The sequence below is a fragment of the Rhincodon typus genome, chromosome 1 (assembly GCF_021869965.1).
Source record: "Rhincodon typus isolate 14 chromosome 1, sRhiTyp1.1, whole genome shotgun sequence".
Classification (NCBI taxonomy): Eukaryota; Metazoa; Chordata; class Chondrichthyes; order Orectolobiformes; family Rhincodontidae; genus Rhincodon; species Rhincodon typus.
In genome coordinates, this window is record NC_063332.1 from 134,936,130 (window position 1) to 134,943,591 (window position 7,462).

The 7,462-nt window shown below is 41.4% G+C and overlaps 1 non-coding gene across 1 annotated transcript; it reads right to left on the reverse strand.

Annotated features, from left to right (window-relative positions):
- Nucleotides 1-247: 247 nt before the first annotated feature.
- Nucleotides 248-321, reverse strand: trnat-agu. Its single transcript has one exon. It is a non-coding gene; the product is annotated as a tRNA-Thr (tRNA).
- Between the last annotated feature and the right edge of the window lie 7,141 nt (nt 322-7,462).

A 7,462-nucleotide genomic window follows, 5' to 3' on the forward strand; every position in this document is an offset into this window, starting at 1 on the left:
ATCCTCCTATAACCCACCTAATCTACACATCCCTGAACAGTATGTGCAATTTAGCGTGAACAATCCACCTAGTCTGCACGTCTTTGGACTGTGGGAGGAAACTCACACAGACATGGAGAGAATGTGCAAACTCCACACAGATAGTCACCTGAGGAGAGGACCAAACCCGGGTCCCTAGTGCTGTGAGGCAGCAGTGCTAACCACTGAGCCACCATGCCGCCTGTAAGACAACTTCAACGTAAGCTATAGGCACCGCTGGGATTTGAACCCAGGATCTCCTGTTTACTAGGCAGGCGCTTTAACCAACTAAGTCACAGCACCCCACTTCTGTTGAGTATGTTTAGCAAATTTCCTGCTCTGTTCTAATTTTTCTACTTTTCCTGACACCTTTGCAGAACACAAAATAACCCAACATCAACTTTTTCTCGTTGGCTTCAAGGTGGTGCCAAGGAACAGCCAGGCATGAATCTCCAACTCTTCTCTGGCTTACCTGAATTTACTTCTTCTTCAATTCAGCAATTCTCTTGTTGGACTCAGCTCAGTTTGGCAACTGAACAATGCAAGACTCAAACTTACATGCACATGTGTTAATACTTTAATGCTTAGCACCATTGTTCCATCCACTGTACGTATATTATTATAAAATGCTTTGAATGAAGTGTGTTGTGGTTGAAGAATAGTTCCAGTAAGAAATGGAGATACCATATGGATTTGGCACAACATGTAATCAGCAAATGGAATAACGACATAATAAGATGTAAATGTCCTGTGCCTGGTTAGATCCGTGAATTGTTCAAATACCATAACACACTGGGACCCATGTGGATTGACACAGCAAGAGAACTAATGTTAGTTTCTGCTATTGAGAAGAAAGCTGATACAAAATAAAAATTAGTTTAATGATATTCATGTTTTGTTTTGTATGATGTTATGGTGGAGTATTATAGTGTTATCATTACTGTCCTTGTGGATACTTTAAACTCAAAGAATGAAATTGGCCTGTTCCACAATCCAAAATGATGTTTTTGGCATGCACATGCTTCTCATATGAAGACCGCCTGGATCTATAAAATAAAAAGATCAGTGTACTCCACTGCACAGACATCAGGATGACACGATGATTTGATACCAACTGTGCCATTTTGGAGCTTCATTGCCCTGTTTTAATCTTGCACAACTCGACATGATGTAAAGCAGCATGAAGAAGCCCTCCACCCCATGAGCATTTTGTAATGGGTCATCAACAACTTATAGGTTGGTTGATAGTTTATTTCTTCTGATTCTTGTTGCAAATTTTTTTGGTGCTTTCTGTAGTTATTTGAATTTTAATAGTCTACAGACAATATTGTAGCAGGTGCAGAATTACTTTCAGTTGACTTTAAGGTTTCTGCACAAACCAATGGCTCCCAATCATGGGTGTGCTAGGTATTAGAATAAGATGCTCAAAGAGGGAAGGTAAGGACAATGAGAAGGAATTTCAGCAGGAAGAAATATATATTCAACATCTGCTACCTGAAGTTCAGTGAGAAGCATTGCGTCAGATGTCTATGCTTCACCAAGGAGATTGTCATTGATATCTGTCAACTGCATCAGTCATACGATCTGAACTTGCAAAAGCCACATAGCTAGCAGCTATGTAGCTAACCATGGATATGAACTTTAAGATGTTTGGCTTGCTTTTGGGAGATATTAAAATATCTATCAGTATGCAGTGCATTATCACATAAGGATGGTTAAAGAAACTCTCTACTCAAAGAGACATAATTTCATTTTGTCTTGCCACAGTGAAGCAGGTGTTAGCAATTATTCCTAACTTCTCCATAATGCAGGATATTATTGACAATACACACATTGCTTAGTGTGCACGTCATGCCAACTCTTCCATGTATCCCAATGAAAAGGACTCCACTCTCTCAACATTCTGCGGTTGTATGGTCAAAAACAATGTATCCTGGTAGTTGTCATGATGTATTCATTCTGCTACAGTGCTCTGTGGAACAACCAAAAGGTGGTTGCTTTGCAACAATGCTGATGACGTGGCACATGATTCTGGTTCAAAAACGATTTAAACAAGTGTAGCCTGTACAAAATGAATGACATGCTGCCACAAACATTCTTATTTCAAGAATTCTGAAGCAATGCTTCTCATTCCCGGATAGTTCTAGATTTCTTCATAATCATTCACTTAGTTAATGTCTTAAATCTTGTTATTATATGCCTCAAGATGCACAAGTTTTCCATGATGTGGCTTCTAGCAAATCTTGGCTGAGGAAATCAGAAGCATAAAGAAAACATAGAAGATGAAGGAAGCTGAAAATCAGACGAAGCTTTTCTCCCTGAACAGTATAGAAACAATTAAATTGAGTTCAATACCAGTAATGAATCTGAATTCTCCATTCACCATAAGACCACACTTTTTAACTTCTGTCATTGACCATCATATTATCTTCTTCACAAAAGTACAAAAATAACTGTGACCGGTGGTGTTCCCCTGGAATCGGTGCTGTCATTTATATGCATGAGTTAGATGATAATTTAGATGGCATGGTTACTAAGTTTGGTGTCATAGTGGACAGTGAAGAAGGTTATCTAAGATTAAAAGATCTTGTTTAGCCAGGTGAATGGGCTGAAGAGTGGCAGACGGAGTTTAATTTGAATAAATGTGAGGTATTGCATTTTAATAAAACAAACAAAGGCACGACTTATACAATTAAGTAGGGCCTTGGGTTGTGTAGAACAGAGAGACCTATAGGTTCAGGTACATGATTCTTTGAAGTTTGCATTACACATATGGTGGTTAAGATGGTGTTTAGCACGTTTGCCTTCATTGCTCAGAGCTTTGAGTAAAGGATTTGGCATGATATGTTAAGGTTGTACAGAACTTTGGTGAGGCCTCTTCTGGAGTACTGTGTCCAATTCTAATTGTCCTGTTATAGGAAGGATATTATTAAGCAGAAGAGGGTTCAGAAGAGATTTACCAGAATGTTGCCAGGAATGGAGAATTTGAGTCATAAGGAGAGGCTGGATAGACTGGAACCTTTTTTACCAGCGCATAGGAGGTTGAGAGGTGACCTTATAGAAGTTTATAAAATCAAGACGGGTAGAGATATGGTGTTTTTTCCCTAAGGTGGGGGATTTCAAGACTATAAGTGGTTATTTTAAGGTGAGAGGAGAAAGAATTAAGAAAGACACAAGATTCAGTTATTTTACACAGAGGATGGTTCATGTGTGGAATGAACTTCCAGAGGAAGTGGTGGATGTGGGTACAGTTGCAACATTTAAAAGAAGTTTGGATAAGTACATGAATAGGAAAGGTTTGAAAGGATATGAGCCAAGAGTGGGCAGGTGGGACCAGTTTAGTTTGGGATTATGGTAGGCATGGACTGGTTGGACCAAAGGGTCTGTTTCCATGCCGTATGACTCTATAAATATTCCGTGCCAAATTTATCAATTAACTCATGCCAGATTGCGCAAAGACATTAGGCTAATCACGTTTGAGCATTTCCTCAGCGCCTGTTCCTTGTACCTTGACTTGTCCAGGTCCTCCTGTAAAGTGCTGTTCCAGTGGCTGGAGAATGGTTTGTGGAAGACTGCTCACTTTCAATGGAAGTGACTGAATGCATCCAAGAAAGATGACCTTGAGTAGCTCTGAAGTGAATACTTAAGGTGTGGATGGGATGCTGATCAATAGATTAATGATTAAATTTTCTGTTGTTGGAGATGATCATTGTCTGGCATTTGTGTTGCACTTGCCACTTATTAGCACTAGCCTGAATGTGTCCATGCCTTGCTGGAGGAGTTGGGATGTTGTTGGATTTGAGGACAGTATTTAATAATATTCAGTCATCAGTGAACATTCCCAGATTTGACCTGTTTTGGAGGTGTAGACATTAATGCAGCAGCTGAAGATGTTTAGGCCCAGGACACTGTTCTAATGAACTCCTGCAGTGATGTCCTCAGGTTGAAATGATTGTACTTCAATAACTGCAAATATCTTCCTTTTTGTTGGGTTTGAGACTGTAGACATCTTCCCCCTTGATTCTCATTGACATCAATTTTGCTGAAACTCCTTGAAATGATACTTACTCAAATGCTGCTTTGATATCAAAGACCTTACCTCATCATGTACATCTGAGGTGTCGTAATCTACAGAATTTGGCCAAGATCTGGAAGCTGGAATTACATTGGATAGTTCTTTCTTAGTTGACATGGATACAATAGGTCAAATAGCCTCCTTCTATGAATTTATGTTTTTCTAGGTAGAGCCACTGCTTTCAGACATTGGGTGGCTGCTGCTTGTGCAGCATTGAACCTGAAGCATAATCGTTAGATATTGCATAAGTTGCTTCATCACTCTTATATTGGAATTGATAGCTCCAAGCTCCTTGAATAATCCTGTGTCAGGAAAGTGCTGAATTCCTCCATGCTCCTTTATACTAACTAAGCTTTCTGATAGTCCTTCCAATGCATCAAGCATTTTAAAAACTGAAAGAACTGCAGATGCTGTAAATCAGGAACAAAAACAGAAGTTGCTGGAAAAGCTCAGCAGCTCTGGCAGCATATGTGAAGAAAAAATCTGGGAAAACGTTGGCTTATATGCAGAAAATAGGGAGGGGATTACTCCCTACCCCATCCCCTCCCCCAACCTTATTTTCTGTTTATAAGCCGACGTTTTCCCAGCTACCATCAGTTCTGAGGAAGGGTCACTAGACCTGAAACATTAACTTTTATTTTTTTCTTCACAGATGCTGCCAGACCTGCTGAGTTTTTCCAGCAACTTCTGTTTTTGCATCAGCATTTTCTTGTGTACATTTGTAATCCTGTAGGTCAGGTCTTTTCTGTAGCCTGCCCATCCCTGACCTCATTGGATGCAACAGATTTATGTGAAACCTCACCTTGCAGTGTGCTGGCACCTTGGAATCTGAGCTGGTGACTGTGGGTGTGAAATGGAGTAAGACTTGGTGAAAACTCAGCATATGGAATATAATACAGGAAAATGAGAGGTTATGCACTTTGCCAGGAAGAAGAGTTAAAATTACTTAAATGGGGAAAGACTACAGAAAGTTGCAGCCAGGTGAGATTTAGGTGCCCTCATGCATGAGCCACTAAAAGCTAGTTATCTAGGTTCAGCAGGTAATGGGGAAGGCCAATAGATTGTTGGTCTTTATTTCAAAAAAGGGATGGAGTATAACAGTAGGGAGGTTTGTTAAAACTATACAAGAGCACACCTGAAATATTGTAAACAGTTAAGGTCCTGTTGTCAAAGGAAAGATACTGGGACTGGAGGCCATCCAGAGATGGATCACTAATTCCATGTATGGATGATTTTCTTATGAGGAGGGATTGAGTAGTATTATTTTATTGAGGGCTAGTATTCATTGAAGTTTAGACGATTGAAAGGAGACCTTATTGAAACATAAAATATTCTCAGGAAGCATAACAGGGTAGATGTTGAGAGGTTGTTTCCCCTTCTGGGACAATGTAGAGCCAGAGGGAAAAATCATAGAAACCTTACAGTTTTGAAACAGGTCATTTGGCTCATCGAGTCCATGCCAATTTACCAAAGAGTGTCCCACCCAGACCCACCCCATCCCTGTAACCCTGGATTTCCCATGACCATTCCACCCAACTTGCACATCTTTAGATTGTGGGAGGAAACCCACACAGACATGAGGAGACTATGCAAACCTTACACAGTCACCGGAGGCTGGGACCAAACCTACGAGGTAGCAGTACTAATCACTGAGCCACCATGCCACCCAAATCGCTGTATAAAATGTTGCTCTTTTAAGACAGATAGGAGAAACTTCTTCTCTCAGAGGATAGTGAATCTATGGAATTCTTCATCACGGGGGGCTGCCATGGTTAGGTTGTTCAGTGTATTCAAGGTTGAGATGGACAGATTTTTAATCAGCAAGGGGATCAAGGGTTATGGAGATATGGCAAGAAAGTGGATTTGAGGATTATCAGATCAGCCATGATCTCATTGAATGACAGAGCAGACTCAATGGGTGATTGGTCTACTACTTCTACTTCTATGGCTTGCTCCTCTAGGCTGCCATTGTGGACATTTGCGACAATGTCCCAGTGCACAATCCATATGCATTCGCATCTGACAATAGCCAGCCCTTCAGAACTGTCATGATACTTCTCCCATCCACTTGCAGGTGCAAGTGTATTGTAAAGCCAAACTGGGTACTCAGGCACCCAGCAGTGAAAGGTTGCTGCAACTACATTCTGCATGCAGGTAAGGCACCTGGCTCACAGTTTGGATCTGGCTACATTTCAAGACTGCATATTTGGTCTCTTATCACTCACTCAAGTAACTGCTTTTTTAAAACTCACTTGTGTGATGTGGACATTGCTGGCAGGCCAGCATTTATTGCTCATTGCTAATTGCCCTTTAGAAGGTGGTGGTGAGCTGCCTCCTTGAAGCATTGCAGTCCATCTGCAGTGGGTTGACCCACAATGCTATTAGGGAGGGAATTCCAAGTTTTGACACAGCGACAGTGGAGGAATTTTAATATATTTCCAATTCAGCATTGTGAGTGGCTTGGAAGGAAACTTGAAGGTGATCGAGTTGCCATGTAACTGCTGCTTTGCCCTTCTAGATGAAAGTGGTCATGAGTTTGGAAGGTGCTGTATCAGGATGTTTGGTGAATTTCTGCAGTGCATCTTATAGATAGTACACATTGCTGCTACTGATGGTAGAGGGAGTGTTTGCTTATAGATGTAAAGCTACTTTGTCCTGGATGGTGTCAAGCTTCTTGAGTGTTTTTGGAGCTGCACTCATCCACGCAAGTGGATTCCATCACACTCCTGACTTGTGCCTTATAGATGGTGGACAGGTTTTGGAGAGTCAGAAGGCGAGTCACTCGCCACAGTATTCCTAGCCTCTGACTTGATCTTGTGGCCACTGTGTTTATGTGGCAAGTCCAGTTGAGTTTCTGGTCAATGATAAACTCCAGGATGTTGATAGCGGGATTCAGTGATGGTGACACCATTGAATGTCAAGAGACGGTGGTTATATTGCCTTGTATTGGTGATAGTCTTTGCATGGCATTGTGTGGCATGAATGTTACTTGCCACTTGTCAGCCCAAGCCTGAATATTGTCCAGATCTTGTTGCATTTGATTATGGACTGCTTTGGTATCTGAGGAGGCATGAATGGTGCTGAACAATGTGCAATCATTGGCGAACATCCCCACTTCTGACCTTATGATGGAGAGAAGGTCATTGATAAAGCAGCTGAAGATGGTTGGGCCTGGGACACTACCCTGAGGAACTCCTGCAGAGATGTACTGGAGCTGAGATGACTGGCCTCCTACAACCGAAACCATCTTCCTATGTGTTAGGTATGACTCTAACCAGCAGAGAGTTTTCCCCCTGATGAGGTAGGTTCTTTACTCAGAGAGTAGTAAGGGCGTGGAATGCCCTGCCTGCAAAAATAGTAGACTCGCCC